Here is a 10,680-nt window from a genome sequence, read left to right as displayed (position 1 = left end):
CATTCCCATTCCATTCCCGTTCCCGTTCCCATTCCCGTTCCCGTTCCCATTCCATTCCCATTCCCATTCCCGTTCCCATTCCCGTTCCCGTTCCCGTTCCCATTCCCGTTCCCGTTCCCATTCCCATTCCCATTCCATTCCCGTTCCCGTTCCCATTCCCGTTCCCGTTCCCATTCCATTCCCATTCCCATTCCCGTTCCCATTCCCGTTCCCATTCCCGTTCCCGTTCCCATTCCCATTCCATTCCCGTTCCCATTCCCATTCCCATTCCCATTCCCGTTCCCGTTCCCATTCCCGTTCCCGTTCCCATTCCATTCCCATTCCCATTCCCGTTCCCATTCCCGTTCCCGTTCCCGTTCCCGTTCCCGTTCCCATTCCATTCCCGTTCCCATTCCCGTTCCCGTTCCCATTCCCGTTCCCGTTCCCATTCCCATTCCCATTCCCATTCCCGTTCCCATTCCCGTTCCCATTCCCATTCCCGTTCCCGTTCCCGTTCCCATTCCCATTCCATTCCCGTTCCCATTCCCATTCCCATTCCCATTCCCATTCCCGTTCCCGTTCCCATTCCCATTCCCATTCCCGTTCCCATTCCCGTTCCCGTTCCCATTCCCATTCCATTCCCGTTCCCATTCCCATTCCCATTCCCATTCCCGTTCCCGTTCCCATTCCCGTTCCCGTTCCCATTCCATTCCCATTCCCATTCCCGTTCCCATTCCCGTTCCCGTTCCCGTTCCCGTTCCCGTTCCCATTCCATTCCCGTTCCCATTCCCGTTCCCGTTCCCATTCCCGTTCCCGTTCCCATTCCCATTCCCATTCCCATTCCCGTTCCCATTCCCGTTCCCATTCCCATTCCCGTTCCCGTTCCCGTTCCCATTCCCATTCCATTCCCGTTCCCATTCCCATTCCCGTTCCCATTCCCATTCCCGTTCCCGTTCCCATTCCCATTCCCATTCCCGTTCCCATTCCCGTTCCCGTTCCCGTTCCCATTCCCATTCCCGTTCCCACGCGGGATGAGCTCTCCCCGTTCCCACAGACAGGGACGAAGCCTCGTGCCCGTGGCCGCTGCTGGTCCCGGGCCGGTTTTTGGGATGGGAGCAGCGGGATCGGCAGCGGGAGCAGAAAGGGCCCTTTGTGGGGTCCCTTTGTGGGGTCCCTTTGTGGGGGACCCCGGTCACGGGGGTCACGGTGACACGGGCTGGCCTCACCGGGGGGACCCCCGAGTGTCCCCCGCACCCCCCGAGCTGTCCCGGCCCTGCGGGGTGGGGATGTGGGGTCCGGGATGGTGTCAGGGGCTGAGGCACCCCGGGAAGGGCCGGGGGAGCCACGGAGGGCCCCAAAACTGAGCTGGGAGCGCGTTCTTGGGACTGCACCCCAAAATTGAGCTGGGAGCGCGTTCTTGGGAAATGGCTGTGGGATTGCACCCCAAAACTGAGCTGGGAGCAAGTTCTTGGGACTGCACCCCAAAATTGAGTTGGAACCCCGTTATTGGAGTTGGCTGTGGGATTGCACCCCAAAATTGAGCTGGGAGCGCGTTCTCGGGGGATAGCTGTGGGATTGCGCCCCAAAATTGAGCTGAGACACCAGTGGCACTGATGGCTGTGGAACTGCACCCCAAAACAGCGCCGGAACCCCGTTATTGGGTGGTGGCAGCAGAACCGCGCCCCAGAATTGAGCCGGAACCCCGTTATTGGGTGGTGGCAGCAGAACCGCGCCCCAGAATTGAGCCGGAACCCCGTTATTGGGTGGTGGCAGCAGAACCGCACCCCAAAACAGCGCCGGAACCCCGTTATTGGGTGGTGGCAGCAGAACCGCACCCCAAAACAGCGCCGGAACCCCGTTATTGGGTGGTGGCAGCAGAACCGCGCCCCAAAGCAGCGCTGTCCCCTCCCCGGGCCCTCCCCGGGGCCGCGGTCCCGTTTTGGGGGACATTTCCTGGCGGGCGGCGCGGGCGGCTCAAGAAGGGCTCATTGTCCCCCCCGGGCTGGGAACAAAGCGCCTCCTCTTCTCCACCCCCCGCTCCCGAAACTCCGCGGCACGAGAGGCGCCCGCCGAGCCCCGGGGCCGGGGGGGACCCGCGGGCATTCCGGGCCGCGGCCACGCCCGGGGGGGGTGGCGGGATTTGGGGTTTTCCACCCCAAATCCGGTGTGGGGCTGGCGCTGATCCCACTCCCACCCAGGCCGTCCTTAGGGGGTGTCCTTGCCCTTCCCGGGGGTCCCGACCCATCTTGGGGGTCCCAGCCCAGCCCTTCCCGGGGGTCTCAGCCTTTCCCGGGAGTCCCAACCAGCCCTTCCCGGGGGTCCCAACCCTTCCCGGAGGTCCCAGCCCTTCCAGGGGGTCCCAGCCCAGCTCGGGGTTCCCAGCCCTTCCCGGAGGTCCCGGTCCTTGTCGAGGGTCCCAGCCCTTCCGGGGGTCCAGACCCATCTTGGGGGTCCCAGCCCAGCCCTTCCCGGGGGTCCAGCTCAGCCCTTCCCGGGGGTCTCAGCCCTTCCCGGGGGTCCCAGCCTTTCCCGGGGGTCCCAGCCCAGCCCGGGGTCCCGGTCCTTGTCGAGGGTCCCAGCCCTTCCCGGGGGTCCCAGCCCTTCCCGGAGGTCCCAGCCCTTCCAGGGGGTCCCAGCCCAGCTCGGGGTTCCCAGCCCAGCCCGGGGTCCCGGTCCTTGTCGAGGGTCCCAGCCCTTCCCGGGGGTCCCAGCCCTTCCGGGGGTTCTGACCCATCTTGGGGGTCCCAGCCCAGCCCTTCCCGGGGGTCTCAGCCCAGCCCGGGGGTCTCAGCCCAGTTCGGGGGTCCCAGCCCTTCCCGGGGGTCCCAGCCCAGCTCGGGGTTCCCAGCCCAGCCCGGGGATCCCAGCCCTTTCCGGGGGTCCCAGCCCAGCCCGGGAGGTCCCGGCCCAGCCCCACACCCGGCACAAACCCGAATTAGGCTCAATAAGCGTTTAAATTAAATTAGTGAAACTGCATTAAAGCCCTGCGAGGACACGGCTCGGAGTGGAAACGGCCTTAATGTGATTTCGGCCGAGTTCCCTGCCGCGATTTGCAAGTCAGAGAAATCGAATTAGGGCTGTTTGCATTCTGAACTCTGTCCACACGGCCCCGCAGTGCAGCTTAATTAATCTGCTTTAAAACCCAGCCTGCCTTCCGCTCAGACAGCTTCACCCGGCTCGCCCCGGGGAAGCCAAAAAATCCCCCCCGGGCGGGCACCGGGAGCCCCGGGCAGCCCAGATTTGGGGGTGGGGGGGGGGGATCGCGGAGGGTTTGGGGAGCAGCGGGATTGTCCCCGATGCCACCAGGGAGTGACCCGGGGCTGCAGCCCCGAGCGGAGCCCCCCCCCCCGTGCCGCGGTGGGAACGGAACCGTCCCGTTCTGCCAGCCCGGGGTCCCCGCGGCCCGGTGGGCGCCAGGGCCGGGGCTTCTCGCTTCTCCCCGCTGGCTACCGGCCCTTAGCCGAGTTTTCCTCCGCCAGCCGGCACCGGCCGCGTTATCCGGGAAGGCTCCGGGAAGGCTCCGGGAAGGCTCCGCGGGCTGGGAATTGTCAGCTCCAAGGAAATCGGGGCAGGGCCAGGGAAAAGCGCAGCCCCCCGCCCCTCACCCCAAACCCCGCAGCCCCTCCGGTTCCCACCTTTCCCCATCCTCCTCTTCCTCGGGCTGGCAGCGGATTTGCGGAGCGAAGGGGTCTGGGCACCAAAAGGCGATCCCAGGGGCTTGGGGACATTCCCGGAGCGCGGGGACAGCGCAGGAGGCGCCCGTGCCACCCTCCCCGCTGCCGCTGTCCCCGCGCAGGTAAAACGGCGTCCCCAGAAAGGGCTGCAATTAAAAGGGAGTTAATGACTTAATGAATCCTAACCCGATCCCCTGCATTAGCGCCTGAACCTCTGACCCTCCCCGGCCGCGCAGCTTTTCATTTTCTTCCGATCTGGGCTCGGGTTTAACGCCCTGGAGGGGGGAGAAAGCGGGGGCTGGGGGGCAGGGGCTGGGAAACCCAGCCTGGAAGGGGGGACCCCCAAAATCCTTCAAAATTCCCAAAAATTTTCCCATTCCTGCCCCCTCCAGGACAAGTCCTGCATTCCTGGGACAGATCCTGCCCTCCTCGGGGCAAATCCTGCCCTCCCCGGGCAAATCCTGCCCTCCTCAGGGCAAATCCTGCCCTCCCCGGGACAAATTCTTCCTGCTCCAAGACAAATCCTTCTCTCTCCGGGTAAATCCTGCCCTCCTCGGGGCAAATCCTGCCCTCCTCGGGACAAATTCTTCCTGCTCCAAGACAAATCCTTCTCTCCCCGTGTAAATCCTGCCCTCCTCGGGATAAATTCTGCTCTCCCCGGGACAAATCCTGCCCTCCCGGGTAAATCCTGCCCTGTGCCGGACAAAGGCACTTCAGTGTGGCCTCCCCAGCTGCCCGTGGGGCCGGAGCCGCTTCCGCCGCCGGGGGGGCTCCGAGGGCCCCGGTGCCGCCGGTCCCGGCCGGGCTGAGCATCCCGGTGCGGCCGTTTCCAGGGATACTGCCCGGGGGTCAGCGAGAGGTCTGGGATGTTCCAGTCCCGCCGTAGCGCCCTTAATTGCTCATTTATTCCGTGCAATTAGTCCCAGGTGCTTGCGCACGGCCCGGTGACCCCGGCGGGTCCCTCCTCAGCCTCGGGATCCATCGGGCCCTGGCGAGGGGCGAGTGCGCGCTCAGCGCTGAGCCACGGTCACAGCGCGCCCCGGGACCTGTCCTGTCCTGTCCCTGTGTCTGTCCCAATCCCTGTCCCAATCCCTGTCCCTGTCCCAATCCCTGTCCCAATCCCTGTCCCTGTCCCTGCCCTGTGTCTGTCCCTGTCCCTGTCCCTGCCCTGTCTCTGTCCCTGACCCAATCCCTGTCCCTGTCCCTGTCCCTGTCCCTGTTCCTGTGTCCCTGTCCTGTCCCTGTCCTATCCCTGTCCCAATCCCTGTCCCTGTTCCTGTCCCTGCTCATTCCCATGTGGGAGGGATGGGATGTGATGGGATGGAATAATGGAATGGGATCCATGGGATGGGGTGGGATAATGGGATGGGATCCATGGGATGGGATGCACGGAATGGAATGGAATGGAATGGAATGGAATGGAATGGAATGGAATGGAATGGAATGGAATGGGATGGGATGGGATGGAATGGAATGGGATGGAATTGAATGGGATGGGATGGGATGGGATGGGATGGAATTGAATGGGATGGGATGGGATGGGATGGGATGGGATGGGATGGGATGGAATGGGATGGGGGACGCTGTAGCCCCCCCCCCCCAGGATGCGCAGCCCTTTGGGGCACAGGATCCGCCCGGAGCATCCCCAGGCCCTCAGGAATCCCTGGAAACGCCTCCCCCCCGTTTTCCTGGGTCTCGCAGGGGCAGCAGCGGCCGCCGGGGGGAACAATCCGGCGCTTTGTGGAGCGGGAGCCAGCCCGGGGTCACGGAGCCCCCGCCGCCTCCTGTGCCTCGGGCAGAGCCTCGGGGGGACGGGGGGGACAGCGCGGGGCCCCTCGGCTGGGAATGAGGGCAGGGAGGGACCGGGGGGCACAGATATCGGGGGGGGGCAGAGATATCGGGGGGTGACAGATAATGGGGGGTGACAGATATCGGGGGGTGACAGATAACGGGGGGTGACAGATATCGGGGGGTGACAGATAATGGGGGGTGACAGATAATGGGGGGTGACAGATATCGGGATCACAGATATGAGGGGGTCACAGTATGGGGGGGTCACAGATATGGGGGTGACAGATAACGGGGGGTGACAGACACTGGGGGAATCACAGATATCGGGGTCACAGACATTGGGGGGTCAGAGATATCGGGGGGTGATAGACACTGGGGGGGTCACAGACACTGGGGGATCACAGATATGGGGGTCACAGATATCGGGGTCACAGATATCGGGGTCACAGATATTGGGGGGTCACAGATAGCGGGGGGGGTCACAGACATCGGGGGTCACCCCTGGGGTGCTCCCATCCCCTGCTTTCCCCCCCCCCCCCAGCAGCCCGACCGGGTGGCCCTCGGGGGGGTTTCGGTGGCCCAAGGAGGATTCGCCAGCCCCAGGCCTGTCTGAGCCCCCCCAGCGCTTCCATTTCTCGGCTCTCACGTCTGCCAGGCCGGGGCCGTTCCGTGCCAAATGCGCCCGCAGCGCTCCCCAGGCGTCACTTCCCGCATGGCTCCGAACCAGCGCTGCCATTCCCTGGCACCGGCAGCGGCCCAGACGGGACCTGTGCGCCGCCTGCCCCGGTTCCGGGGCGCGTTAATTGCCCGCGATTGATCCCCCAAATTCCCCGCTGACTCCCATTAGGGCGGGCTGGCGGCTCCTGGGGAAGGGGCGGGACGGATCCAGCCGCGCTCGGAGCACGGGGAATCGAGGTGGGAAGAGGTGAAAAAGCCGCTTTTGGAGGCCGGGCTGCAGGAAGGGATCCCCCGGGGCAAAGTTTGTGTCACCCAAAAGCTGCCCTTGGCTGCGGGAAAACCCTTGGGAAAGCCAGCGGTCACTCTGAGGAGATGGAGCCCCGCACCTGAGCTGTCCCTGGGGAAAAGCAGCTCCCGGCACTTTTTTTTTGCTGTTGGTTTTTTTTTTTTTTTTTTTTTTTTTTGGAAGGAGCTGCGGACGGCGCGGGGCATTCCCAGCCCCTTGGAGCGGCTCCCGGGGTCAGCACTGGACGAGGCTTTTGCCCGGAAGGCAAAAATCCTTTTTGAGCCCTGGGAAAAACCGGTTCAGGGACGCGGGGGAGCCCCCGGGCTGCCCCCGGAGCCCTCGGGCAGGGACGGCGCTGCCGCTGCACCGGGAATTGTCGGACCTGGCAGGTCCCGCTCCCTCCCCGCCGACTGCAAGGAGCCCGGAGCAGCTGGGTTCATAATGACGATTGATAAACGATTGATTGATAAACGATTGATAAAATCAGCTCCGGCTCCTGCCCAGGGCAGGGCTGCCGCTCGCAGAGCACACACCCAGCGCCCAAAACCTCCCCAGGGAGGGAGACCGTCCCAAATCCGGGCTGATGTCCCCGGAGGAGCCCATCCAGCTCCTTCCCGGCCCCCTCCCCTCATCCCCGGCTGCTGAGGAGGATCCAACCCCCCCGCAGGAGCGCCCCTGGGTGGGTCGGGATGCGCCCCGGGGAGCTCGGCACGGATCAAAGCCCCCAGCAGCTGGAATCGGGGAAATTCCAGCCCTGATTTCCAGGAAGGCTCCGGGTTTCTCCCCAGCAGGAGAGCAGCGATGGATGGCAGCAAAGAGAAGGTGGATGAGGCCGTGCGGGAAGGAGCACGCTCCGAAATTGGGTCAGCCGGCCAAGGCAGGGCCGGGCCGGCCGAGCCGCCCCGCAGCATCCCCGGCCCCGGGAGAGGGAGCCGCGGTCCCGGCGCGGCTGCGGAGCGGGTTGCAGATGGGCAGGGAGGGGAGACAGCCAGCGCTGCCGCTCGGGGCCATAAATTACCCTCCAGGTTTCCTAATGGGACCCTGATTTATCTCCTGCCTCTGTCTGGACTAATTGAGTTCATTCCGCTCGGTGATTCATGCCATGGAAATGGGTTCCAGGGAAAATGGGACCTCAAGCGGCTTCAGCAAATCCCCGGCGTTATCGGCCTGGGAGCCGTAATGCTTTTAGAACCGGCGCACGGCGAGGGCAGCAGCCCCCGGCCCATCCGTCACTGCCAGGGCGCGGCTCGGGTTTCACCGGGGCTGCCGCGTCCGGCCCGGCCCCGGCCGGGGCTGCCGGGAGGGCCCGGAGGGCGAAAGCGCGGCGGGAGCGACCCCCTGACCCCCCTGGGCTGGGGTGACCCCCGGAAGGGACCCCGGGTCTGTCCCGGAACATCCCGGGGAGAGGAGGGACAGGGGGAGGGAAAAGGCCCGGGAAAGCACAGGAGGGGAAACGGGGCTTGGATGGATGGATGGATGAGGGATGGAGGGATGGATGGATGATGGATGGATGATGGATGGGAGATGGATGGATGGATGATGGATGGATGGATGGATGGATGGATGGATGGATGGATGATGGATGGATGAGGGATGAGGGATGGATGGATGGATGGATGGATGGATGGATGGATGGATGGATGATGGATGGATGGATGGATGATGGATGGATGGATGGATGATGGATGGATGGATGGATGGATGGATGGATGGATGGATGGATGGATGATGGATGGATGGATGGATGGATGGATGGATGGATGGATGGATGATGGATGGATGAGGGATGAGGGATGGATGGATGGATGGATGGATGGATGGATGGATGGATGGATGGATGATGGATGGATGGATGATGGATGAGGGATGGAGGGATGGATGGATGATGGATGGATGATGGACGGATCCATGGATGGATGGATGGATGGATGGATGGACGGATCCATGGATGGATGGATGGATGATGGATGGATGATGGATGGATCCAGGGATGGATGGATGGATGGATGATGGATGGATGGGGGATGGATGGATCCATCATGATGGATCCATGGATGGATGGGAGATGGATGGATGGATGGATGGATGGATGGGAGATGGATGGATGGATGGATGGATGGATCCATGACGGATCCATGGATGGATGGGAGATGGATGGATGGATGGATGGATGGATGGATGGATGATGGATGAATGGATGGATGGATGGATGGATGGATGGATGGATGGATGGATGATGGATGGATGGGGGATGGATGGATCCATCATGATGGATCCATGGATGGATGGGAGATGGATGGATGGATGGATGGATCCATGACGGATCCATGGATGGATGGGAGATGGATGGATGGATCCATGATGGATCCATGGGTCCATGGATGGGAGATGGATGATGGATGGATGGATGGATGGTTGGATGGATCGATCCATGGATGGATGGATGGATGGGTGATGGATCCATGACGGATCCATGGATGGATGGGTGGGTGCATTCCCCACGGGTGGGAGCGGGGATGAGCATCCCACACCTCAGCCAAAATCCTGCCCCAGGGCAGTGGGGCCCAGCCTGGCCCTGCCCAGCCCAGCCCAGATGGGAGAGGATCCCATGGGATTGGGAGAGGATCCCATGGGACTGACAGAGAATTCCATGGGGCCCAGCACGGGACCTCTCCAGGTCCCCAGACCTCTGTGCACACCCTGAAGGGTCACAGGGATCCATCTTCCCATAAATCCAGCCCTGGGATCCCTCTTTAAATCCCCCCAGGCAGCCCTGAGTGCCTCCAGGAGCTTCTTCCTGCTCCAGGCCCTCTCTCCCAGCTGGACCCGCTGCTCCCCTCGGCCGCTCTCCCTGTCACTGTCACGTCCTGGCCCTCATTAAATCCCTCCTACAAGCCAGGATAAAATTGCTTTTACCCAATTTCCTCCTGGCTGTTTGCTGGCTCGGAGAATTCCAGCGGGGCCGAGACAGCGCTGCCCGTCCCAATCCGATTATCCCGGCCCGATCGATGCCCGACCTTTGGCAAACTCTCACCTGACTCCCACAGCGCCCGCCGTCCCCTCCCTCGGCTCTTCCCCGCACCAATTCCCACCAAAGCTGCCCCGTCCCTCTGGGAAGGCGTTAATTAAAATGAAACAAATCGCGGGGTAATTGAGGTGGTGCAAGCGGGAGGGAGCTGCGGGAGCGGCCGCACGGATCCCCCTGGATGTGCAGGGACACGGGGCTGGGTCCCGGCTCCGCTCCCGCAGATGCTCGCGGCTCATTTGCATAAGCAATGAAGGCAGCAATTAAGTTCCCTCATCATCTCGGTGGGCTGGGAAAAGGGCTCCCCCCTCCTGCGTCAGTCACTGCTGGGAAGAGGCTCTGGAGAGGCGAAATTCCCACCCGGAGACGAAATTCCCACCCCCACTTCCACAGGGGAAACTGAGGCACGGCTGAGCGGGCAGCTGGAATTGCCGGCACAGCCACGGAGAACATCCCGGCCTTGAGTGGGCTGGGAGGAGCCCAAAAATCCACTGGATCTCCTCCGGGCTGCACAGTGGGATTAGAGGGTCGTTTTATGGCCCTTCCAGTGGGAATATTCAATCCTATTCTATTCTATTCTATTCTATTCTATTCTATTCTATTCATCTCTATGCTATTTACCTCTATTTTATTTCTAATTTATGTCTATTTTATTTCTATTTTTTTCCTAATTTATTTCTAATTTTTTTCTTTTTTTTTCCCCTAATTTATTTCTATTTTATTTTCTGTTTCATCTTTATTTCATTTCCATTCCATTCTGTTCATCCCTCTTCCCTTCTGCCTTTATCTCATTCTACTCCAGCCGAGCACCGAGCCAATTAAAATAAATCCCCACCCCCAAAAACGAAAAACAAACGCGGCGAAAAGCGCAGCCCTGAGCCAAGGAAGATAAAAAAATCTCCTCTCGGCTGGCTCATCCCCACTGACACTCGTTTCCTCCCGGCAGTGGAATTCCTGATCCATCAGCAACAACCCCGGGATCAGTCGGTTCCCAAAGCCGGCGCGGGGAGAAGGAGCCGCGGGGGGATCGATGGATCATCGATAACGCCGCTGCTGGGCGTGGCCCCGGCCCTCATCCCTGCCCGTCCCCCATTCCCGGGATTTTTCTCCCCGGGATTTTTGGAGCTGCCCGGGCCCTGGTTTCTCTCCGGGGTTTGTTTTTCCCAGCCCGGCTCGGCTTTCCCGGAGATTCCTCCAGGCCGGCCTTATAAGGGCCCGAGGATTCATCCCGAACCCCCCCCCCTGCT

This window comes from Vidua chalybeata, chromosome 26 (assembly GCF_026979565.1).
Source record: "Vidua chalybeata isolate OUT-0048 chromosome 26, bVidCha1 merged haplotype, whole genome shotgun sequence".
Taxonomy (NCBI): Eukaryota; Metazoa; Chordata; class Aves; order Passeriformes; family Viduidae; genus Vidua; species Vidua chalybeata.
The sequence above is the reverse complement of the archived record's forward strand: the minus strand, read 5'-3'. Positions refer to the sequence as shown.